The sequence below is a fragment of the Phocoena sinus genome, chromosome 8 (genome assembly GCF_008692025.1).
Source record: "Phocoena sinus isolate mPhoSin1 chromosome 8, mPhoSin1.pri, whole genome shotgun sequence".
Classification (NCBI taxonomy): domain Eukaryota; kingdom Metazoa; phylum Chordata; class Mammalia; order Artiodactyla; family Phocoenidae; genus Phocoena; species Phocoena sinus.
Window position 1 is genome coordinate 21546533 of NC_045770.1, and position 26942 is coordinate 21573474.

The following is a 26942-nucleotide window of genomic DNA, read 5'->3' on the forward strand; positions in this document are numbered from 1 at the left end:
GAGAAACTTCCCAGTGTGTGGATTCAGGATCAGCATCAGCATCAATCCCCATCAGTTTAATGCTGTTTCAAGAGAAAGCTAACTGCCTTTATGAAGACTTGAAGAAGAAACACGGCGAAGAGTCAGAGGGTGCATATTTTAATGTCAGCCATGGCTGTTTTCATCAATTCAAGGCTACAGCCAACTTTCACAATGTAAAAGTAAGCGGCGAGGTAGCGAGTGCAGATACGGTAGCTGCCCAGGAATTTCCTGAAACACTTCGAGAAATTACTGATGAAGGCACATATTTACCCGAGCAGGTTTTTCATGTGGATGAGACAGGACTGTACTGGAAGAGGATGCCAGACCAAAGTTACATCAGAAAGGAGAAAATGTTGATGCCAGGAGGACGAGGGGAAGGTGGCGGAAAAGTAAGATGCAGAGATCACCTTCCTCCCCACAGATACACCAGAAATACATCTAAACGTGGAACAACTCCTACAGAACACCTACTGAATGCTGGCAGAAGACCTCAGACCTCCCAAAAGACAAGAAACTCCCCACATACCTGGGTAGGGCAAAAGAAAAAAGAATAAACAGAGACAAAAGGATAGGGACGGGACCTGCACCAGTGGGAGGGAGCTGTGAAGGAAGAAAGATTTCCACACAAAAGAAGCCCCTTCGTGGGCAGAGACTGCGGGTGGAGGAGGGGGAAAGCTTTGGAGCCGCGGAGGAGAGCACAGAAACAGGGGTGCGGAGGGCAAAGCGGGGAGATTCCTGCACAGAGGATCGGTGCCGACTGGCACTCACCAGCCCGAAAGGCTTGTCTGCTCACCCGCCTGGGCGGGTGGGGCTGGGAGCTGAGGCTCGGGCTTCGGTTGGAGAGCAGGGAGAGGACTGGGGTTGGCGACGTGAACACAGCCTGCAGGGGGTTAGTGCACCACGGCTAGCTGGGAGGGAGACCGGGGAAAAGTCTAGACCTGCCGAAGAGTCAAGAGACTTTTTCTTCCCTCTTTCTTTTCCTGGTGCACAAGGAGAGGGGATTAAGAGCACTGCTTAAAGGAGCTCCAGAGACGGGCGTGAGCCGCGGCTAAAAGCACGGACCCCAGAGACGGGCATGAGACACTAAGGCTGCTGTTGCCACCACCAAGAAGCCTGTGTGAACGCACAGGTCACTATCCACACCCGCCTTCCGGGGAGCCTGTGCAGTCCGCCACTGCCAGGGTCCCAGGATCCAGGGACAACTTCCCCAGGAGAACGCACTGTGTGCCTCAGGCTGGTGCAACGTCACACTGACCTCTGCTGCCAGAGGCTCACCCCGCATCGTGCCCCTCCCTCCCTCCCTCCGGCCTGAGTGAGCCAGAGCCCCTGAATCAGTGGCTCCTTTAACCCCGTCCTGTCTGAGCGAAGAACAGGGAGTCCCATACAGGATAAATCCAAGGAGAAACATGCCAAGACACATATTAATCAAACTGTCAAAAATTAAATACAAAGAAAACATATTAAAAGCAGCAAGGGAAAAACACACAAGGGAATCCCCATAAGGTTAACAGCTGATCTTTCAGCAGAAACTCTGCAACCCAGAAGGGATTGGCAGGACATATTTAAAGTGATGAAGAAGAAAAACCTGCAACCAAGATTACTCTACCCAGCAAGGATCTCATTCAGATTTGATGGAGAAACTAAAACCTTTACAGAAAAGCAAAAGCTGAGAGAGTTCAGCACCATTAAACCAGCTTGACAACAAATGCTAATGGGACTTCTTTAGGCAAGAAACACAAGAGATGGAAAAGACCTACAATAACAAACCCAAAACAATTAAGAAAATGGGAATAGTAACATCCATATTGATAATTACCTTAAATGTAAATGGACTAAATGCTCCCACCAAAAGACACAGATTGGCTGAATGGATACAAAAACAAGACCCATATATGTGCTGTCTACAAGAGACCCACTTCAGACCTAGGGACACATACATACTGAAAGTGAGGGGATGGAAAAAGATATTCCATTCAAAGGCAAACCAAAAGAAAGCTGGAGTAGCAATTCTCATATCAGACAAAATAGACTTTAAAATAAAGACTATTAGAAGAGACAAAGAAGGACACTACATAATGATCAAGGAATCGATCCAAGAAGAAGGTATAATAATTGTAAACATTTATGCACCCAACATAGGAGCACCTCAATACATAAGGCAAATACTAACAGCCATAAAAGGGGAAATCAACAGTAACACATTCATAGTAGGGGACTTTAACACCCCACTTTCACCAATGGACAGATCATCCAAAATGAAAATAAATAAGGAAACACAAGCTTTAAATGATACATTAAACAAGATTGACTTAATTGATATTTATAGAACATTCGATCCCAAAACAACAGAATACACATTTTTCTCAAGTGCTAATGGAACATTCTCCAGGACAGATCATATCCTGGGTCACAACTCAAGCCTTGGTAAATTTAAGAAAATTGATATTGTATCAAGTATCTTTTCTGACCACAACGCTATGAGACTAGATATCAATTACAGGAAAAGGTCTGTAAAAAATACAAACACATGGACCCTAAACAATACACTAATTTATAACGAAGTGATCACTGAAGAAATCAAAGAGGAAATAAAACAATACCTAGAAACAAAAGACAATGGAGACACAACGACCCAAAACCTATGGGTTGCAGCAAAAGCAGTTCTAAGAGGGAAGTTTATAGCAATAAAATCCTACCTTAACAAAGAGGAAACATCTCAAATAAACAACCTAACCTTGCACCTAAAGCAATTAGAGAAAGTAGAACAAAAACCCACCAAATTTAGCAGAAGGAAAGAAATCATAAAAATCAGATCAGAACTAAATGAAAAAGAAATGAAGGAAACGATAGCAAAGATCAATAAAAGTAAAAGCTGGTTCTTTGAAAATATAAAAAAAAATTGATAAACCATTAGCCAGACTCATCAAGAATAAAAGGGAGAAGACTCAAATCAATAGAATTACAAATGAAAAAGAAGAAGTATCAACTGACACTGCCGAAAAACAAAAGATCATGAGAGATTACTACAAGCAACTCTATGCCAATAAAATGGAAAACCTGGAAGAAATGGACAAATTGTTAGAAAGGCACAACCTGCCAAGACAGAATCAGGAAGAAATAGAAAATATGAACAGACCAATCACAAGCACTGAAATTGAAACTGTGATTAAAAATCTTCAAAGAAACAAAAGCCCAGGAGCAGATGGCTTCATAGGTGGATTCTATCAAACATTTAGAGAAGAGCTAACACCTGTCCTTCTCAAACTCTTCCAAAATATAGCAGAGGGAGAAACAGTCACAAACTCATCACCCTGATACCAAAACCAGACAAGGATGTCACAAAGAAACAAAACTACAGGCCAATATCACAGATGAACATAGATGCAAAAATCCTCAACAAAATACTAGCAAACAGAATCCAACAGCACATTAAAAGGATCATACACCATAATCAAGTGGGGTTTATTCCAGGAATGCAAGGATTCTTCAATATACGCAAATCAATCAATGTGATAAACGATGTTCACAAATTGAAGGAGAAAAACCATTTGATCATCTCAATAGATGCAGAGAAAGCTTTCGACAAAATTCAACACCCATTAATGAGAAAAACCCTGCAGAAAGTAGGCATAGAGGGAACTTTCCTCAACATAATAAAGGCCATATATGACAAACCCACAGCCAACATCGTCCTGAATGGTGAAAAACTGAAAGCATTTCCACTAAGATCAGGAACAAGACAAGGTTGCCCACTCTCACCACTCTTATTCAACATAGTTTTGGAAGTTTTAGCCACAGCAATCAGAGAAGAAAAGGAAATAAAAGGAATCCAAATCGGAAAAGAAGAAGTAAAGCTGTCACTGTTTGCATGCAGATGACATGATACTATACATACAGAATCCTAAAGATGCTACTAGACAACTACTAGAGCTAATCAATGAATTTGGTAAAGTAGCAGGATACAAAATTAATGCACAGAAATCACTGGTATTCCTATATACTAATGATGAAAAATCTGAAAGTGAAATCAAGAAAACAGTCCCATTTACCATTGCAACAAAAAGAATAAAATATCTAGGAATAAACCTACCTAAGGAGACTAAAGACCTGTATGCAGAAAATTATAAGACACTGATGAAAGAAATTAAAAGTGATACAAATAGATGGAGGGATATGCCATGTTCTTGGATTGGAAGAATCAACATAGTGAAAATGACTCTACTACCCAAAGCAATCTACAGATTCAATGCAATCCCTATCAAACTACCACTGGCATTTTTCACAGAACTGGAGCAAAAAATTTCACAATTTGTATGGAAACACAAAAGACCCTGAACACCCAAAGAAATCTTGAGAACGGAAAACAGAGCTGGAGGAATCAGGCTCCCTGTCTTCAGACTATACTACAAAGCTACAGTAATCAAGACAGTATGTTACTGGCACAAAAACAGAAATATAGATCAATGGAACAGGATAAAAGCCTAGAGGTAAACCCACGCACATATGGTGACCTTATCTTTGATAAAGGAGGCAGGAATGTACACTGGAGAAAGGACAGCCTCTTCAATAAGTGGTGCTGGGAAAACTGGAGAGGTACATGTAAAAGTATGAGATTAGATCACTCCCTAACACCACACACAAAAATAAGCTCAAAATGGATTAAAGACCTAAATGTAAGGCCAGAAACTATCAAACTCTTAGAGGAAAACATAGGCAGAGCACTCTATGACATAAATCACAGCAAGATCCTTTTTGACCCCCCTCCTAGAGAAATGGAAATAAAAACAAAAATAAACAAATGGGACCTAATGAAACTTCAAAGCTTTTGCACAGCAAAGGAAACCATAAACAAGACCAAAAGACAACCCTCAGAATGGGTGAAAATATTTGCAAATGAAGAAACTGACAAAGGATTAATCTCTAAAATTTATAAGCAGCTCATGCAGCTCAATAACAAAAAAACAAACAACCCAATCCAAAAATGGGCCCAAGACCTAAATAGACATTTCCCCAAATAAGATATACAGACTGTCAACAAACACATAAAAGAATGCTCAACATCATTAATCATTAGAGAAATGCAAATCAAAACTACAATGAGATATCATCTCACACCAGTCAGAATGGCTAGCATCAAAAAATCTAGAAACAATAGATGCTGGAGAGGGTGTGGAGAAAATGGAACACTCTTGCACTGCTGGTGGGAATGTGAATTGGTACAGCCACCATGGAGAATAGTATGGAGGTTCCTTAAAAAACTACAAATAGAACTACCATATGACCCAGCAATCCCATTACTGGGTATATACCCTGAGAAAACCATAATTCTAAAAGAGTCATGTACCAAAATATTCATTGCAGCTCTATTTACAATAGCCTGGAGATGGAAACAACCTAAGTGTCCATCATTGGATGAATGGATAAAGAAGATGTGGCACAAATATACAATGGAATATTACTCAGTCATAAAAAGAAACGAAATTGAGCTATTTGTAATGAGGTGGATAGACCTAGAGTCTGTCATACAGAGTGAAGTAAGGCAGAAAGAGAAAGACAAATAACATATGCTAACACATATATATGGAATTTAAGAAAATAATAATGTCATGAAGAACCTAGGGGTAAGACAGGAATAAAGACACAGACCTACTAGAGAATGGACTTGAGGATATGGGGAGGGAGACGGGTAAGCTGTGACAAATTGAGAGAAAGGCATGGACATATATACACTACCAAATGTAAGGTAGATAGCTAGTGGGAAGCAGCTGCATAGCACAGGGGGATCAGCTCGGTGCTTTGTAACCACCTGGAGGGGTGGGATAGGGAGCGTGGGAGACGCAAGAGGGAAGAGATATGGGAACATATGTATATGTATAACTGATTCACTTGGTTATAAAGCAGAAACTAACACACCACTGTAAAGCAATTATACTCTAATAAAGATGTTAAAAAATTTTTTTGATGCCAGTCTATAAAGCAGCAAAGGATAGGCTAACTCTATTGTCTGGTGGCAATGCTTCCAGCGATATGAAGCTGAAGCCTCTCTTAGTTTATCATTCAGAGAACCCAAAAGCCCTTGAAAACATAGCCAAGAGCTGTTTTCCTGTTGTGTGGAAGAGTACCCCAAAGCCTGGGTTACACAGGCCATTTTCCAGGATTGGTTTTTCCACCACTTTATCCCGAGGTAGAGAAATACTGCTTGGAGAAGGATATCCCATTCAAAATTATTTTGCTGCTCGACAATGCTCCAGGCCACCCCCCATTCATGGATGACTTTCATCCCAAAGTCAAAGTAGTGCATCTGCCAATGAATACTATGTCGCTCATCCAACCTGTGGACCAGGGAGTCAAGAAATATTATTTTACATCATACTTTTCGTCAGGCAGTAAAGGCGAGTGACGAACCAGGAACAATCTTGCGACAATTTTGGAAGGACTGTAACATCTAAGAGGCCATAAAGAACATTGACTTTGCTTGGTGTGAGGTTATGGCCATCACCACAAATGAGGTTTGAAAGAAGCTTTGCCCGCAGTTTGTTCATGATTTTCATGGATTTGAGAAGGTGGATGAGGAGTCCAAAGAAGTCTTCACTAACTTAGTGGCCCTCAGCAAGAAGCTGGAGCTAGATCTGCAAGAGGACAACTTCACTGAACTCCTTGCTGTGCAACACCAGGAGCATACTAATGAAGACCTGATGGAATTGGAGGCCCAGAGAAAAGACAAAGAGAGACAAGAGGAAGAAGTAACTGAAGAACCAAAGAGATTCACGACGCAGGAAATGGCAAGGGAATTTTCTTTATTTGAGGAGGCAATGTTAGTTTTTGAGGCACAGGACCTGAACGTAGAATGGTACACGAAGGTTGCAGCAGCTGTTCAGAACGCAATCTAGTGCTACCGTGTCATCTATGATGAGAAAAAAAGAGCTACTACCCAGATATCACTGGATCGTTTCTTCAAGAGGGTAGATAGAATCGAATCCAGCAGGGAACCAGAACCTGTGCCATCAACGTCAGGAGTGAGTGAAATTGTAGCTTGCCCTCCATCTCCAACTGCTAACAGTCCTTCAGCTCTACCATCTCCTACCTCCTCTCCCTCCTCCAGTCAGTAACTCTTTTTGCCTGTTCACTCCATACCAGCCCCTGGATGGCAGCTGTTGTACTGCACTACTGTGTTTTTCAAGGTGCTGGACTGTAAGATTAAAAATGTTTTCTTTTTTGTGTGTGTTTGTTTTTAATGTATTATCTGTGTGAAAAACATTATAAACCTATTACACTAGAGTACTATATAGCTGATTGTGTTAGCTGGGTACCTAGACTAACTTTGTTGGACTTACAAACAAATTGGACTTACGAACACACTTTTGGAACAGAACTCGTTTGTATGCAGGGGACTTACTGTATTTTCATGACATTACTGCCATCACTGTGAAATAATCTGTGTTCTCGTTTTCTTTTTTTTTTTTCCTGTTTACTCCAATTAGAAGGGAAGACCAAGGAAATAGGGGCTTCGTCTATCCTGCTGGCTCACTCATTCTCAGCACTTAAAACCACACTTGGCATAAAATAAGTCTTCGGTAAATATTTGTCAAATGAAAGTATAAGGCAGAGAATTGAGGGTCAAAACTAGATCTGACTGACTTCAGAGATAAACTGAACTATCCTTGCAACCTTTTGAATTCCAGGCAGATATGGTCAGTGTAGGCCCTAGGGCAAAATATTACGCAAAGAACACAGCTCGTGGACACAGTGAAATAGAGATTCACCAGCAAGGAAGCTGCAGCCAGGCTAAACTATACTGAAAATTCAAAGAGAATACGCCATTCCAGCAAAACCCAAACATTTATTTGTCTGACTTAGTTTTAAGCAATTTTTGTTTTGACCTTTGGAGATGAAAGATCTCCAAGGTGTGGTGTTGCCTCAAGGCCTCCTGCAGCCCAGGTCTTGTTTCTGGCTAGACTCCTCCAACACTCTGCTTTGCCAGGCCTATACTACTGAGTTTCACCCTGTCCAATCTGGAATTGGGCCACAGCCATGTTTGTGCCGAAGCTTTAGTGAAACACGGTTTATAAACACTTGTTTCCTCTGAGTCACTGCACAGACTTGTCCCTTCAGTACAAACATTCTGTTTGGTTTTATAACTGGGGAAGGAGGAGGTGGGAGCCAAGGCTAACTGGATCATGTTTGAAAGGAAAGGGGAAGTGAGAAAATTTAAATAGATTTTTCTATATTGGTGAGAGTTACAAAGGAACGCTTATCTGGGTTTCAGAGGCATGCAGAGTTTCATCTTTATTTATTTATTTGCCTTACTAAGAAAAAAATGTTCACAGAGTAATTTTTTCCTCTTAAGACTCCATAAAAATGCTGGAAACATGGCAAAAGTTTTACAAAAACAATTTAAGAACAACTGACGCACACATAACCTTTTTTTTTTAAGTTTATATTAAATGCCCTTTACTATAGAAAAAGGAATTTTGCTTCTGATTTCCAGGCATTGTTGACTATATTATCCTTTAAATAACCACTTATTAGCTTTTATCATTATAAATTTTCTGTGACTTATGCATTTCAGATCAAAAGAATTCTTTATTTTCTGCCTTTTAAACAAGAAATTCTAACTCATAACTTAGTGCCAGGCTTCTCATCTGTAGAATTTGGCTTATAATAATAATACTTTCTCATAAATAACTCATAAAGTTATTATGAAACCCAGATATAATTAAATAATGAATATAAAAATATGATGCCTAATTTATTCATTTGGGGGAAATGTTTCCCACTGTACCAAGCAATTCTCAGACACCAGCTGGGTGGCCTACAACTCAATTCTGACACTATCTACCAGGAGACAGTCCTTCAAGACTGTCCCCCCAGCCCCACTTCAGACACCAATAGCAAGTCCAGGTGGTTACCTGTGCTTCTGACTGACTGACTGTAGATCGAAGGTTCCAATGACCCCCCTCCTTGAGTTTGATTAATTTAATAGAACTGTTCATAAAACTCAGAAAATCATTTTACTTACTAGATAACCAGTTTATTATAAGAGTGTATAACTCAGGAACAGCCAGACGGAAGAGATGCACAGGGCAAGATATGTGGGAAGGGGCACATACTCTCCCTGAATATCCAGTGTTCACCAACCCAGAAGCTCTCCAAAACCCAACCTTTTTAGGTTTTTTATGGGGGCTTCATTACATAGTCATGATTGAATAAATCATCAGCCACTGGCAATTGATTTAAACTTCAGCCCCTCTTCCCTTCCTGGAGGTCAGGGGAGTGGGACTAAAATTTCCAACCCTCTAATCACACACTTGGCTCCCATGGTGGCCAGCCTCCACCCCTAGGTTACCTAGGTACTTTCCAAAAGTCACCTCATTAACTTAAAAAAATCTTAAAATTGTCTTACCTTTATCACTCTCGTCATTTAAGAAATTCCAATGGTTTTAGGATTTCTGTGCCAGAAACAGTGACAAAGACCAAATATGTGTTTCTTATTATAGATCACAATATTTTAGCCATTTATGTGCCTGTGGGTTTTTCCAGAGGGCTGCACTATAGCTCGCACCACCACCCCCAGACGCCTCCACAAGGCAGGCTGGAAGTACCAGGAATTAACTTTCTCACCCCCACCAGTCTGCAAGCAATGAGTGATGCGAGTGAGTGCATTAATATCCCCTGCTCCTTCACCTCCCGAGTGGGATAATTCCAAGGCATGTGCTTTATAATTTTCCTGGAGTTTTCTCATGGGAATAAGCTTCATTTGTCTACTCTGGTAGCTGGTGAAATAACACACCTCTTCTTCCCTGCCTTCCCTTTTCTATATCAATTCCTTTTTCCCCTGCTGGTGTTTCATGGGATATAGTATTTGCACTTGAATCCTGGTCTTAGGAATTACTTCCAGAGAAAAATCCACATGGAGATAGTTTTCTTTCTTACAAAGTTATGGTTATAATGCCCAGATGAGTCAGCTAGCTTTGTACAAAATAAAATCTCCATTTTATTACCACATCTTACTATCTTATTAATCTTGGTTATTGTTATTACCTTATAAGTATCTAAAAATATAGTAAGAAAATGTATATTTTTAAAAGTTTTTTAATACACACTGCCTCAATTAATTTTCACAAACAGCCCTAAGAGACAGAGAAAACGGAGACTGGAAGAGGTTAAATGACTTGCCAGGAGTTAAAGGGTCAGTAAGTAAGAGAATTGGATCTCCTACCTGATGTAGGAGGCCTTCAGGGAAGACTATGGCTAGGTGGGCAAGTGACCAGAGCTCCCTACAGGCATATCAGTCAATGGGTCAATGTAGCACAGTGAATTCTAGAATATAAAACCTGTTTGAGATGGGATGTAGGAGAGTGGGGTAGGAAGTCACCTAAAATACTCTCTACCTTGGCCTGGATTATTTCAGGAATCTCCATGGAGATGAGCTGATATGTAGATTATAGTAAAAAAGAGAGGGGAAGGAAAGAGCTTTGTGAGGACAACAGAGGAATATATGCTGTGGTCCTGCTCTCAAGGAGCTGGCGATCCTTTTAGGGAGCCAAGCTATGTGCCCGCTAAAGAATCAAGAACAGTATCAAAGAACTCTATAATTGAAGGACAAAATATAAAACCCGATGGCAAGTGATAAAATGATTAGTTTGAGCTGGAGTAACTGAAGTTGGCTTCATGGAGAAGATAGCCTTTTAGATTGGGCAGTCTTGGAAGCAATAGCTACAAAGTACATGATAATTACACTAAATAGCCTTATTTGCAAGGCTTATTGACATGAAGATTTGTGGAAAAGTAATTGATTTTGCTCACTGATGCTTCCTACCGTCACTCCCACCCACAGCTTCCTAAGGTATGCAGAGTGTCATTTAATATGTACCCTGTCTTTCCACCATCTCTCCTCCTGAGATCTGAAGAGAACCACAGTGGAATGTGGGCTCTAAGGCCATCTAGACTTGGCCTCAGACAACAGCCTTGGAGTGTGTTGTTGATTGCCAAGGTACAGGAAAAACTCTTAGGATGCACTCTGGAACAGCTCTTTGAGGAGGAAATGACAAGAATGCTATTGCCCTCATCGATCAGAAGACTTGGTACTTGGAATTTGCCAAGTGTCTCTTTGGGTTACTATGGAGACCCAGATCCCATCCACCTGAGTTCTCCTTAGCTTTCTCATATGAACACAATGTAGAGGAGCCTTTTCATTGTCATCTGAGCCATCCTGAGACCTGGTAGGCAGCATAGGGAAATGGAAACCCTAGGAGGAAGTGGAAATGCAGAAGCTCTAAAGTGCAGAGATCAGGAATCAAATTTCTGCTCAGCTGAGTGCCCTTAGGCAAATTACATAATGTCTGTAAAGTGAGAAAATTATTCACATCTGAAGTTAGTTAGGAGCATTAAGTGAAATAATTCAAGTAAATATTATTGAGCAGGTTTTACATTACAGATTTGAGATTAGACACTGAGGATACAAAGATTAATTAATTCACTTATTCATTCACTCATTCATTCATTCAGAAAATGTTGACTGAGCACCTACTATTAGCCTAATGAATAAAACAAAGCTCCAGCTTATGTTGTACTGAAGGACATAAGCAAAAACCACATTTAACCCAATATTTATGTATATGTTTACAGCACAATTAATCAGTGCTATAAAGAAAAACAGTAGAATAAGGGGGCAGAGACTGATGGGAAGGTAGTGGGAGAGTAAGCTCTAAATAGAGTAACTAAGGAAGACCTCTCTGAGAAGGCAACATTTAGCAGAAGTTGGAATGAAGTAAAGGAGAAAGCCAAGTGGCTGTCTGGTGGAAGAGCATTCCAGCAGAGTTGTGAGGATTTGTAAAGCCCTGGGGTGGGGGTGTGCTTGGCATGTTCAAGGAAAAGCTAGACTGCCCTGTGGTTGAGGCAAAGTGAGCAAGGGTGAGTGTGGCAGGAAAAGGGCTCAGACAGGTGGGAAAGGGCCAGAGTGTGTTGGGCCTTGGAGACACTGGAAAGAAGTTCTGAGTGTTGTGGGAAGCCACTAGAGGATTTTGACCAGGGGAGTAATGAGATATGGATTTATATTTTCAAAGGATCACTCTGACTGTTGCATGGGACTACACTGGAGAAAGACAGATGAGAATGGAAGAAGGAAAAGTTAGGACAGGTTAGGAGAAGAATGATGACTAAGACTGGGAGGTAGTGATAGAGGTGTTGAGAAGTCACTGGATTTGAGATAAAATTTTGAAAATAAAACTAATAGAATTTTCTGATGCATTGGATGTGGGTATGAGAAGACTTCAGAAAAGTCAGAAAGAACTCCCAAGACTTTTGATCTGAGCAATTGGATGAATATTAGCATCATTCACTATGATTGGTAAGGAAAAGGTTTAAAGGGAAAGGAAGTCAGAAGTTCAGTTTTGTACAGGTTGAGTTTAAGACACCAAGCAGAGATGTCTAGGAGGTGTCTGGATATGTGAGTGTTCAGTGCTGAGGAGAGATCCAGGCTGATGACATAAATTTGGGAGCTATTGGGATACAGAGGGCATTTAAAGCCACGAGCTCATCCAAAAGTTACTATAGATGGATAAGGGAAGAAATGTAAAAATCAAGCCCCATGGAATGTCACTGTTTAGAATTGGGGAGAAGAGAAGGAAGAGACAAAGGTAAATAAGTCTCACCCTCAAGGAGCTCACCAGTATATAAAGCACCATATCTGGGACATCTCAGAGGATCAATATACATTGCTTTTTCTTTCTTTACCCTGGATAGAGTCACCGAACTTTAAGGAGAGGCAGCTAACCATGTGGATTAAAATGACACAACATCTATTTCTCATGGAGCATATCTGTGCTTTGGAGGAAGGAAGCTTGTGTACCCTGTTAAGAATCATGCTCCTTGTCACCCCGGTAATTGACAGCCATAGAACACTCTGCATGGCCATCTTACTGCAGCTTCTGTCCATTGCAGGGCAGCAGAACAAGATGAAGTGAGGGTGGGAAATAAATTGAAGGTGAAAATGTATGTTCACAGAAAACATTTCATTTAAATTTATGCTTCTTTATAATGAGCCACAAAAGTATGTAGGAAAAAGGGGGACGTATTTTATATTCTTCTTGTGTTTGCTCCATAAGGACACCGGTATTGGAAAATAAAAAGTGAAAGTGGAGGATAAAACAGAGCACTAGTTTTGGAGGCACAAAGACTAGATTTGGCAAGTCTCTTAAGGTCTCTAAACCTCACTTTCCTACTTTTTAAAATGGGGGTAAGAATAATAATATCTTTTGCAAAGAATTTATGAGGTTCAAGGCATGATGTGGTGGTTTTAAAATATGTCCAAAAATTCTTTAACACTCTTCCTTCAAAAGGTAGAATCTAATCCTCCTCCTCTTGAATGTGTGCCAGACTTAGTGAATCACTTCTAATAAATCACATACAATGGAAGTGATGTTATGTGAGTTCTGAGTCTAGATCATAAAAAAGGAAGGCTTCTACCTCTTTCTCTCTTATATTTCATGATCTGGGGGAAACCTGCCACCATGTTATGAGGATACTCAAGAAGCCCTATGGAGAGACTCACACGGAGAAAACAGAGGCCTCACACCAATAGCCAACACCAACTTCAAGTGTGGAAGTGGTTACTCCAGCCCCATTCAGCCACCATCCTGATTGCAACCTGAGAGACCATGAGCCAGAAATGATCAGTCAAGATGCCTCTGAGTTTCTGACTGACAGAAACTATGAGAAATAATCAATGTGTTCTAAGTCACTAGGTTTGGGGTAATTTGTTACACAACAATAGGTAACTAATTAATACATGATCACATTAGCCAAAATCTTGCTAAAGAATGAAAGGTGATATTTTTCAACAGTGGTTTAAATATATGGGTGGTTAAAGTGAAGTGGAGAGGAAAGAACACTGAACTAGGACTAAAACAACTTGGATTCTGGTCCCAGTGCAGCCATGAGGTAATTGTGACAAAGGCCTAACTTCACACTTTAGTCTCTAATGTCTTCATCTCTAATAAAAACAGTACTTTCTGGGAAGCCTCTAGCTCTCTGATTTCTCATTCTCTGAAGGCTAATTTGACTCCTGGGTTTATGATGAGTTGTTTCCTGATCAGAACATCATGTGTGCACATGAACACTTTCTGCCCCTGAGGCGTTTCTGGTAATTCCTTGTCATGCGGCCAACCAGTCTTATAATCTGTGGATGTATTGGCCAAAACCTACCCCTTCCAACCAGCTTACAGATATACTTGAAATTCCACAATTAAGAATTGATTCCTTGGCTTTGTCTCAGATTAAAATGTACATTCCAGCAAGATCCCTTGTATTAATTTCCTATTGCTACTATAACAATTTATCATAAACATAGAGACTTAAGACTACACAACTTTATTACCTTATAGTTCTAGAGATCAAAAGTCCAAAATCAGTCTAGAGGTCAAAGGCCCAAAATCAAGGCGTCAGCCAAGCTGTGTTTCTTCTGGAAGCTTCAGGGAGAATCAATTTCCTTGTGTTTTGCACATTCTAGAAGATTCCTGCATTCCTTGGCTCCTGGCTCCACGTTACTCCAACTTCTGCTTCTGTCATCATATCTTCTTCTCTGACTCTGACCCACCTGCTTCCCCCTTCTAAGGACCCTTGTGATTACATGGGACACACCCCAATTAGAAAATCCAGGATAATCTCCTCATCTCAAGATCATTTATGTCACGTCTGTAAAGTTTCTTCTGCCATGTAAGATAACATATTCATAGGTTCTGAGAATTAGGATGTCAACATCTTTGGGGGCCATTATTCAGCTTACTGCTTTCAAATTCTTACTTTGAAGTTATTTATCTATCACTCTCAATTATGCAAGCCCTAGCCAAGAACTTGAAATTAGTCAAAGGAAGCCTTTAAGACACCAAAATATATTCATAAAGTCCATACAATTTAATCATAAGAGAGCTCCCTCAGGCTGTCCCTCAATTAAGTTTGATGAATATAGATAAGGCATTTACTATGTATAATATCATTAGATGCTCTAAGCAATACCAAGAACTCTAAAAATTAGTTCTGGCCTTTTAAAAGACTTGCTATCTAAGGAGTATAAGACAAGTGCATAAATAACTGCAATACAAGGCAAAATGTGGTCACGCTATCTCATCTATACAATATTCAGTAGAAAAGAGAACATAAGGAAGACTACTATCAGATGAAGATTTTAAGGAAAATGTCAGGGGGATTGAGGGGAAGGAAACAAAGATGACACTAAGTATCCATGCCTAGGTAACTAAATAAAATGAAGAAGTCACCATCAACTTGATTACAGAAGTCAGAATGGCCACAAGGGTGTGGGGGGCTGGTCTCAGGCATGTGATGGGCACGGTGGTTCAAGAACTATCCTAGAATATCTAGATCAGGATACCCAGCAGGTATTTGGAAATAAGATATGCATTTTGGAGCCAAAAAGAGAAGCTAGTATTGGAGATATAAATGAGAAATTCGTTTCTACAGAGATAGAAATTGACACTTTGGAAGTAGGTGAAATAAAAAATAAGAGAATTTAAGAGGAGCAAAGAAAGAACTTCTAAAAAACAGGAAGAAAGAGAGGAACAAGCAAAGGAAAGAGAAATAGTCAGAGAAACAGGGAAATCAGAACAATGAATACCATAACACACAATTGTAAAGCAATTATACTCCAATAAAGATGTTAAAAAAAAAAAGAAAAGAAAGGGTCAGCACTACAGGCAATTGTAAGATACCAATGTGAAGGCAGAGTTGGAAGAGAAGCTCACTTTTAGAGACTATTTCCACCATTCAGAGGCAATAAACGAAATAAATGCAAGGGCATATGTAATAGTAAAATAATTAAGAAATTATGAATTTTGACAATGTCCTACCTGTGCTTTTAATAGAATGTATTTAATTGTATGTTTATAAAATTTAATTTTTAATAATGGTTGTGTTTAACAACAGATAATTCCTAAAAATGTAAATGACTGGCAATTTCAAGACAGAAAGGGCCTGTTGCAGGCTGGCTTAAAAATTCACAAATTCATCCAATAATTCATTCATTCACACTGATTTTATCTCTGCACTTTGCTAGAGCCTGAGTTAGTCACTGAGAAGATAAATATAAATAAGAGATAACCTTTACACTTGAGAATATCAGGTTAATGGAGAAGACATACTTGCAAACAGACCCTAGAAATAAGTATGAGGAATGCTGTAATAGAAATATGTACAGGTCTGACAAGAGTACAGAAGAGGGAATAATCAGTCCTGCTGCACTAAAAAATAAAGCCATATTCTTTAGCAGAAATTATAATCTACCTGGTAGTAAAACATGACGAATAGGGCCTCTGGCTATGCAGTCAGGTGGACCTGGGTTCAGATACACTTCTGCTGTTTATCAGTATTCGGTGACTAAGTAATCTTCATCTGTAAAATGTGGCTAATAATATCTGTCTCACAGGTTGTTGTGAAGACTGATGGAGATGATGTCTACAAAACATTTAGCAAGTACTCAATACCTAGCTTGCAATACATTACATCAGGTGTTCTTATTTTAGTGGTTCCCCCACTGTGTTCAAATGAAAATGAAGTGCTTGTAGTTTTCTGAGTACAACGTTCTTCTTCAGGGTCTGTGCCTTTGTCTGGTGAATTCCTGCTCATTCTTTAAAATTTAAGGCAGAGCTTCCCTGATGGCGCAGTGGTTGAGAGTCCGTCTGCCGATGCAGAGCACATGGGTTCATGCCCCGGTCCGGGAAGATCCCACATGCCGCGGAGCAGCTGGGCCCGTGAGCCATGGCCGCTGAGCCTGCGCATCCTGTGCCAGAGCCTGTGCTCCGCAACGGGAGAGGCCACAACAGTGAGAGGCCTGTGTACCGCAAAAAAAAAAAAAAAAAATTAAGGCAAACATCTTGCCTCCTCTGTCAAGTTAGTCATTCTCTCCTTGTGTCACCACCACTTAAATACTTCATTGTGGCACCAATCATGGGATAACTTTGAACTGAGGATCCCTTGAGGGCAGGGACCATGTTTTATTCCTCTTGGTCTCCCTAGTCCCTGACACAAAGTAGACACAAGATAAATGATCAATTAGTGAGCATATTAAATAGGAAAAGATAAAAATTCAAGTGAAGGAAAGATGTAAGATTCTAGAGACTTTAAGTTTTTTAAAAGTTCTTGCCATTTGATCAGTAATTCTAACTCAAGGAGCTAATTAGGAAATAATCCTAATTAGAGAAAATGTACAAGTATTAAAAGGTTTTTTCAGTGTTACTTACAAAGTCACAAACCATAAGAAAGAAGGTAAACATCTAATAATGGAGACATGATTTACATTGAAAATATTTATAACTACTTGACAAAATATTATGCAATCATTGAATATGATGGGTAGAAAAACTATACAATGACAAGGGAACATGCCAATGATATAAACATATGTGGAAAAAGAAGAATGCAAAATTAAAAGTGTTATCTAAATGCACACAAACACACATGCATGTGCACGTATACACACAAAAAAAGGTTTGAAGAGAAATACACCAAACTGCCCAACGAAGCTAGTGATTTATTTCCTTTACTGGAGAAGAGACCAGCTCAAAATTCATCTTCTACATTTCTATAAATAATGTATTATTTTTACAAAATTTTAAAAATCATAATGTACTATTCAACATGGGCCCCTGAATTTCCCTAGGAATGTTCAGCAACCTGGGGGCAGGATCAGAGGAACCTGATGGTTGGGCTTGCTCAGAAGTGAAGCAATTGGGGGATCCTAATTAAAGTATGGTGGGGCTTCTCTGGTGGCGTAGTGGTTAAGAATCCGCCTGTCAATGCAGGGGACAGGGGTTCAAGCCCTGGTCCGGGAGGATCCCACATGCCACGGAGCAACCAAGCTCATGCACCACAACTGCTGAGCAGGCACTCTGGAGCCCACGAGCCACAACTACTGAAGCCCGCGTGCCTAGAGCCCGTGCTCTGCAAAAAGAGAGGCCACCACAATGAGGAGCCCGCACATTGCAACGAGGAGTAGTCCCCGCTCACCGCAACTAGAGAAAAGTCCATGCACAGCAATGACGACTCAACACAGCCAAAAATAAATAAATAAAATAAAAATAAAAAATATAAAGTATTGTGGGCTTGGCTCACAACAAGGTCCAGTCTGGGTATGGAAGCATATTAAAAACCAGAAAAGGGTCATGGTCTGAGAAAATGTGGTCAGAGAGGAGACATTTAAAGCTTTATATCTTGGAAATAGAGTCATTCTGAAAGCCAAGCTGAAACAAATGGATAGCTTTGTTTGGTCTTACTTTAAGACACTATTTTAATAAGTTAATTCATAGAAGCAGTCAGTTGAAGGAGAAATAGTAAACCAGGATGGATGGTCAAAATTGCTGGATACTGGTTCTCCAGCAATGAGAAATAGGAGCTGACTCTGCAGAGGTAGCAAGCACAAAGACCCAGAAAAAACTGCAAAAACACGGGGACCCTGGGAAGGAGCAAATGATATACACTCATGAAAGATATCATTGCATTACATTGCAGTATGAATTATAGTATAGCAACTTGTACTTGAAACAATGATTCATATATTACAAACATGAACCTAGTATCTTCCTTTAAAAAATGTCAAAACCAATGGGAAAATGTAAACACTTTGTAGTATGTAAAGTGCTACACAGTTGGTCAATTATTATTTTTAATATCCTTAGCATATGAAGATAGTGATACACATAATGCATTTTAAAATGTAGCTATCCAAGACAATTAATTTTTAATTGGCACTTAAAAGTATAATCTTCATTTATCTGGAAATTTTATTTATGTAGAAGGCCTCATTTGCTAATACTGCTGAATAAAAAAGACATTATTGTCCCAAAGGGATGATGTCTCATAACTTAGAACAAATGAGTTATTCTGATTCTTTCCAGAGTAAATTTTGAGAGAGAGAGAGTGAACGTAATAGCTCGAGGCATCTGGGAGAAGGGATGCCACAGATGTGGAAAGAAGGAGCAGAAAGAGGCAGTGGTGTTGTCTAAAATAAACTTTCCTTACTCCTCACTTTTGCTAAGTGTTGGCCAGTGAATGGCTGCCAGGCTGCAAGCCAAATTCCAAAAGGACAAGTAAATAAACAGTTAATGCTAGTTATTCTGCAAATTTGCACATGCCACTCACACAAGCACTAAATTAAACTTTCCCCAGCTGAAATCAGGCTGCAGGCAAGTAAGAATTGTTATCTATTCCTTCCTCATTAGGTATCCTTACTGTGACTTTGGCTCTGGGGAACGTTTCGGTTATCAAGCAAGCAAATAGTTAACTTGAGCCCTTTTTCTTAAGTCAGATCCCTTCCTGACTACAGCTGCTATACTTGCTGTCCTTGAGGAGAAGCTACAGACAGTAGTGTGGTCAGATTCATACTTGTAGAAAAAAACAAGTGCACGTTCTCTGAAATGTCTTAACTTTGACCAGTTTAAACTGGATTTTATTGCTGCTTGATTTCCAGAGGGCCATGTGCCTGACTGCCCAGGGGAATAGATAGTGTTCAGAATGAATATTGAAATACCGAGTCATTATTTGCTCTGGGGGAGTGCCAGAGCTGCCTGCTGCCTGGGTTTTAGGGGAGCAGAATAAAGCGTTCCTATTTTAAAGACCCAGAATAAAAGTATTCTCCGTAATCCTTTCCAGCAAGAACAAAACGAAGCCACTGCAAACAGTGATGAATCAAAATAATATGTATGATGAGAAAGAGCATTTTTCTTTTTTTTTTTTCTTTTTTTATTCCGGTATGTGGGCCTCTCACTGTTGTGGCCTCTCCCGTTTGCGGAGCACAGGCTCCGGACGCGCAGGCTCAACGGCCATGGCTCACGGGGCCCAGCCACTCCGCTGCATGTGGGATCTTCCCGGACCGGGGGAACGTACCCGTGTCCCCTGCATCAGCAGGCGGACTCTCAACCATTGCGCCACCAGGGAAGCCCAAGAGCATCTTTTTACTGTTACCAAAATGTTGGAGATGGGGCCTAGGACCAGTCATTCTAAGTGGATCCCTCACCTCCCTGCCTAAGACTTGTATGCAGATTAAATTAGTAAAAAATGAATGTCAAGGGCAGTTTGAAAAGGGGACAGGGAGTACATTATCAGCCTTCCCAACAACCTCCAGCCTCCTGTCTGAGTAGCTTGAGCAGAAGGGTAACTGTAGACGTGTAAAGCACATGCTTGTTTTAAATCTCACAGCATCTGAGCTGGCACCCTCTGAATGATTAATTTATCAAAGGCAGAGGCAGCTAGGCATCTGATCGGAAGAATGGGCTGAGGCTTCCCCAGGCACTTTTCCGAAGGCTGGCAGTTATAAAGGTCATCCTGCTATCGGGGGAAGTAATTTCACGGGCCGGTGGTGATTCTGCCTTGGGTGATGATAGACAAAGTTGCAACCAGTCATGATACTGGGGATCCCCCACTATGTAGTGATGAAGGAGAGTAATTCTGTTGAATTCTGATTACTTTGGAGGAGTAATGCAAAGAAAACTAATTTTCCCCGTGGAGGTAAAGTGTGTACCGTTTGAGGTAAATGGCCCTCACCTGAATTGGATCCCAGGCTCCTATTAGGAAAAAGTATCCTGTTTTCCTTTCAGAAGGTAGCATTTCACTTAATTATAAAAGTATATCATAAAACATTTTTTTAAAAATAAGGCCCCCTTACCTAACCCCCTGCCCTTGAAGACTACAACATGAAGTTATGGGTCCCTGTTTGGATGGGACCAGATTGGAATGCTGGGTCAGAGTGCAACATTCACGATGTATAAAAGATGGGACTTCTAATTTGAGTGAAAGCCAACACTGGAAGTGTCTGTAACCATAGTAACCAAATCAGAAGCACATATTAACGTTAAGCAAAAACAACTGGCAGTTTGCCTAGGCATCACTTAGAAGCATTAACTTCCTAAGGTGAGCGCTGCAAATAAAAAGTCTATAGAATGATGGTTCTGCAACAGGCACCTGGTTCAGCAGCACTCATTTGTTCTCCCTGAGAAAACCACTTCACGGACCTGCCACAGTGCTGGGGGCTGCAACAGGGGCTGCAGACATAGAAGCATCACGTGACAGCAGGGAGCAGAACCCATTCCTGGACTGATTTCTGTGATTCTGTGCCTCTTTCTTATTGAGTGTATTGCAATTATGGATTTATATCTCCCTAATATTGCCTTTATTGTAATCCAGATGCACAAGTCCACCGAAATGTTGTAATTCCCACTGTAAGTAATATCAGGGTAGGCTCAGACCCTTGTAAGGACAAGGCATTGCCTTCCCATGGAATGTATAGGGTTTCAGGGACCCTACGATGGAATTTTACAGGTCCCCAATCAGATCAGGACTGTCAGCAAGATGTGAGGAACAGAATACAAGCTTTTAGCTTCAGAAGACCTGAGTTCAAGTCTAAGTTCACTCATGTACTTCCTGCATAACTTTGGGCAGCCTGTTTCAGGCTCAGTTACTCTATCTCTCAAATGGGGATAGCTTCCACCTTAATGAGTTCACAGGATTAAATGAGATACTATAGCACAGGGTACTTGTCTTGCCCCATTAGAAATAAGCACTTTTTTCTGTGCCCTCATAGCCCATTTTATTACATTTATATCTCTTAAAAGGCACCCTGCAGCTTGGTTCTTAATACTTTTACATGTCTAACTCATTAAATTATGAGCTCTTTGAAGGTAGAAATAGTACCTTATATTCATTTCTTATATCCCTGATCCTGAACCTAGTTTATTTATATGAATTAGCACATTTATATAATTTGTATTATAAGGAGTTCAATAAATACACATTTAACTGAATTTAATTCAATTAAGTTGAGTTGAATTGAACTTGCTATCTTATTTGCTCCTCAACTACCACTTCCAACTGGGAGTATCTTCACTGAGCAGTAGGCAGTGCTGAGCAGCTTGGGCAAGGGGGAATCTGGAATGGATTCAATCAGAGTTTGGGGTGGGGTTGAAGCAGCAAACCATAGCACTGTAGGAGCTGTGTCTGCCATGACTTTCTGTACAGGCTGAGGGAGTAGAGTCAAATCTAAACATTGGAGCCATGCTTATGGTGCCGTTACTATTTTTCTTACCTAGCTGAGATGACCCTTTCAATAGTTTCACTTTCCCTAATTTGTTTCTCAACTTCTAGATCCAGGATGTTTTCTCTAAGAAAAACTGTATCCATTGGATAAGAGGTGAAAGATTGGAAATGACTTTGGGGATGATAAGTAACTTTGTATCATCCTCTTAATACTTATTTTTATATTATGAATTTTTTAGAGAAGATATATGCTATCTTTCACTGGTGAATCACTGAGATTTTATATTGGAAAGAGTATTTATAAACTTCAAAAGACTTTATTGAGTTAAGATGCTATTACAAGAATAAAAGTGTAGTATGGGTTCAGTTGCCTCTGTTCCATCACTTTTAACTTAGAGAATTTGTAAACTTGGATTCAGGTCCTGGAGCCAGCTCCTGTGTGCAGCTGTCAGGAATGTCATAGCTGAGTCCGGGTGTTCTGTGGGGCCATCCTCCCATCCCCAGGATCTCCTCTCCATTGCCTGGGCCACCCATTAATTGGATCTTTGCCTGCCTCATACCAATTATGCTCTCAAGCATAGGACAAATCTAAACCAAGTTCCTTTTGGTGTTTTTAGGGGTTAGATATTCTTGACTTTGCAATCATGTGGTACTTCATTATCTTGTATGAGCATTGCTTTTGTGGCCAGCATCACTTCAGGAAGTGCAGAGCACCCTGGCTAAAAGTAAGTCCTGGAGTGTTTCCAGTTCTTCTAAAAGGGAAGTTGATGCTGTAGTAGTATCTGGCATTCCAAACTTTGCAATGCAAGAAATTCTATCTTTCAAAAACAGGGGTCATAATAACAGCAAACACTTCTATAGTACTTTCTATGTGCCAAGAACCATTCTAATTATTTCTGTCATACTTATTTAGTTAATTCATACTAGGACCCTGTGAGGTAGGTTATTTTTAGTAACCCAATACTATACATAATGAGTCTGGGGTACAGAGAAATAAATGCCTTGCACAAGGTTATATAGCTATGCAGTAGTAGTGGCAGCATCCGAACCCAGATAGGAAGGTTACAGACTCTTACTTACAAGGCTATTCATTGAAAGGGGGTGTAGAAAAGCAAAAGACACAAATTCCAAAATCTCATTATAGCAAGTAATTTCAACTATTTCCCCTCATTAATACTCTTTCTGCCTCCGGACTTCTCTGGGGCCAGCAACTGGCCAGCCAGGGGCCCGGGACCCCGGGCTCAGCGAACTGCCATGGGCTCTGGGGTCAAACCAGCAGTTTGCAGGTGGCGGCGCCGAGGCACCTGAGGAGTCGCAGGAGGATGCGGCCAGGGCGCCCGTGGAGCCGCAGCTGATGCACGGAGCCAACATCTGTAAGTGGTTCAACTTGCGCATGGGATTCGGCTTCCTGCCCATGACGGCCCGCGCGGGATGTCTTTGTGCACCCGAGTAAGATGCACATGGAGGGCTTCCGGAGCCTGAAGGATGGTGAGGCCGTGGAGTTCACCTTTAAGAAGTCCGCCAAAGGCCTGAATCTCTCCGAGTCACCGGCCCTGGTGGGGTGTTCTTAATTGGGAGCGAGAGGCGGCCCAAAGGGAAGAACATGCAGAAACGCAGATCAAAGGGAGACAGGTGCTACAACCGTGGAGGTCTAGACCATCATGCCAAGGAATCCAAACAGCCACCCAGCCCAAAAAGTGCCACTTCTGCCAGAGCATCAACCATATCGTAGCCTCATGTCCACTGAAGGCCCAGCAAGCTCCCAGCTCACAGAGAAGGCCAGCCTGCTTTCGGGAAGAGGAAGAAGAGATTCACAGCCCTGCCATGCTCCCGGAGGCCCAGAATTGAGCCACAGTGGGTGGGTGCTATCCTTCTGTGATCAGAAAGTTTTGAGGAACAGGCATCAATTGGCAGAGTGGAGAAAGTGGGGACAGGGTGGGTAGGGGCAGCTGGCACTGCCATATAACTCAGGCCAGGGTCCACAGCATCACCCCCTCTTCCCTCTATCCAAATACACCTGAGGGCTTTGGGGGGTAACCCTCCCTACATGCTTTATCTGAGTCTCCAACCCCAGAATCTCCATCTTTTGAAAGTGGCCTGGATAGGGAAGTTGTTTTACTCTTAAAGAAAGATAGGGAATAATATTTCCTATGTTAGAGTGAAAAGATTAAGCACGAGACCAGATTGATGGACCCAACCCACAAGCCACTACCTTCTGTGGGAGAAAATATCTCAGGGGTAAGGCAGGGTTTTCCTCATCTTGTCTCCTCAAAACCCCCTCCTGGGATACAGTGCTGAGAACTGTCCCAAGCAGTGGGTTCTGATGTTAGGCAAAAGGGGTGGTTGAGGGAACAGCTGCAGACCTGCTGCTTCTAAGCTCAATCCCACTCCATTCTGTGCCAATACAATTTTATTTATTGGCTCCCTTGGATGACTGTACCTTGGGTCCCACTTCCTCCAGGATGCCAGCTGCACTAGCTGTGTGTGAATGACGTATCTTGTGCATTTTAACTTTTTTTTCATAATATAAATATTCTGGTTTTGTATTTCTGTGTATTTTAATCTAAGGCCCTCATTCCTGCACTGTGTTCTCATTCCTGCACTGTGTTCTCAGGTACGTGAGCAATCTCAGGGATAAGTCAGCAGCTGCTCCAGGTCTGCACAGCCGTAATACTTTTTGTTGCTGTATCACAAGAGGGCACAACTATTTGGAGCGTATAACCTATTGAGCTACCTCATTTTTGCCAATTAGAGCTGGATTTTCTTCCATCGTGTCCTCTTTAAACCTCTCCATCTTCAGTGTTTCTTGGGAGACTAGGTTTTAACTTGGTTGCCCCATGACTGGTCTCCTTCTGTTGAAAGACTGGAAATTGGTCTGAACAGGAAAAGTTGGTGCAGAGAGGTTAGGAGAGGCTGGGCCAGGTAAAAGGTGCAGAGAGGGGAAACCAAGATTAGGTAAAAGTCAACTGTATGTGTGATAAAGGATTCCTGTTCCAGACCTCTAGTCCCAGGGCACAGGACTCTCTGTATATACCAGATCCATCCTTCACTGGATTGGGTTAGGCCTACCATGCATAACAGGGTGTATTGTGGCCCATGCCCATACCATGCAAAGTTTTGTCACCTAAGTGTTTTCTCCTAACATCTTTCTGGTGATGATCAGTAATCAAATGGCAAAAGGAACAAAATTATTCCCCTCTCCCTTTCTTCTTTACTCCTTACCATGTTTGTTTACTGAATCTGAATTTTTACTAGGAATTGAACTCATAGTGGAATATGAGCATAAATAATGTTCACAAACAATTCACAGCCTATACAGGACAATAGACATATAAGTAGTAGGTAATGTATTAGAGTAGAAATACAATATAAAGGAAATTGTTCTTTGCAGAAGCACTGAAGAAGAATGGTTAATTCTGCCTGGAGTTCCAGGAAGACAGAAAGACAAAGAGAAGAAATAAGGATTTGGGAAAAGTTCAGAAGTAGATATGGATTAACTCCCAATAATTGAATGTGCTTTCAATTTAATAGGTGTTTACACAGAATCTATTATGAAACTAGCATCATGTTAGTGGCAAAATGAATATGAAGGATAATATGACAAGGTCCCTACCTCAATAAGTATACAATCTTACTAAGGGGATAAAAGCTGTAAAGTCGTCCCTCAGTATCTGCAGGATTGGTTCCAGGACTCCCTTCGAATACCAAAATCCACAGATGCTCAAGCCCCTTTTATAAAATGGCATAGTACAATCAGTACTTTATATCCGTGATTTTTGACCCACGGTTAGTTGAATCCAGGGATGTGGAACTCACAGATAGGGAAAACAGATTATATACATAAAATTATCAGAAGTCTATGATAAAGTGCCAAATGCATCATGTAAACAAGAAATGCAATAGATGAGAGAAGGGAGCTCTAAGTATGGAGTTAGGCAGTCACAAAGAATTTCATGGAAATAGGACCTCACTGTGTGTGTTCTCTGTACTAACCTTACTATGACTCCATCTTATTTACCTATCTTAATTTTCCCTTCACTGAAACTTTTCCTTTTTGTTTTCCATTTTGTTACATTTATTTTTATAAACCAATTTAAATCCTTTTTTTTTCTTTTATAAAAGTGTAAGGAAGGAAAAGAGAGAGAGGGAGGGAGAGAAGAAGAAAGGGAAGAAGCAAAGGAAAAGTGTCTCCATTGGCCTTTGAACCATATGATGCTCTGAGCCATGCAATCCAATAGCATATTGTTATGTAAACACTATAGTAAAGCAAAGTGGATAAGAACCTAAGCTTAAGAGCTTGACTTCAGGGATTCAACTCTCAGCTCTGCCACTTATAGGTGTGTCACCTTTGACAAGTTATTTGTGTCCTGAAAAAGTCTTGAAGAGAGAAGTTGGAAACGATTTTCTATATTTAGATTCTGAAAGTTTTTGTGTATTTTGCTTTTCTGTGCCCCTTATTTCATAAACCACATATTAAGGACCCAGTTTCCTCATCTATAAAATGGAAATAGTAATAGTACTTTCCTTAATAGGTATATTGAGAGGATTAAGTGAGTTAATTACATTAACAAGCTTAGAGCAGCCGCTACACAAAATTATTATTCATTAGTCATTTGACAGTTGTTTCCTGAATATTCACTATATTCCAAGAACTGAGCTACATCTTGGGAATATGTAAATAAACAATTTACAAACCCTATACTCAAGGATTTCACAATCTATTGGGAGGAACACTAAACAAATAATTTTAATATAGCTTGATATTTGCTAAATTAGCTGCATGCACAAGCATATCTTCATATTTTACTTTTACTAATGTAGCATAAAATGCATTAACTCTTTACCAGTTAAAACTGAGCTTGCAGTCAACTGAAACTTCCGGA

General features: G+C 40.7%; 1 pseudogene; it reads left to right on the forward strand.

Moving 5' to 3' along the window:
* The first annotated feature begins 59 nt into the window (after positions 1–59).
* LOC116757738 lies at positions 60–23907 on the forward strand (annotated as a pseudogene).
* The last annotated feature ends 3035 nt before the right edge of the window (positions 23908–26942 follow it).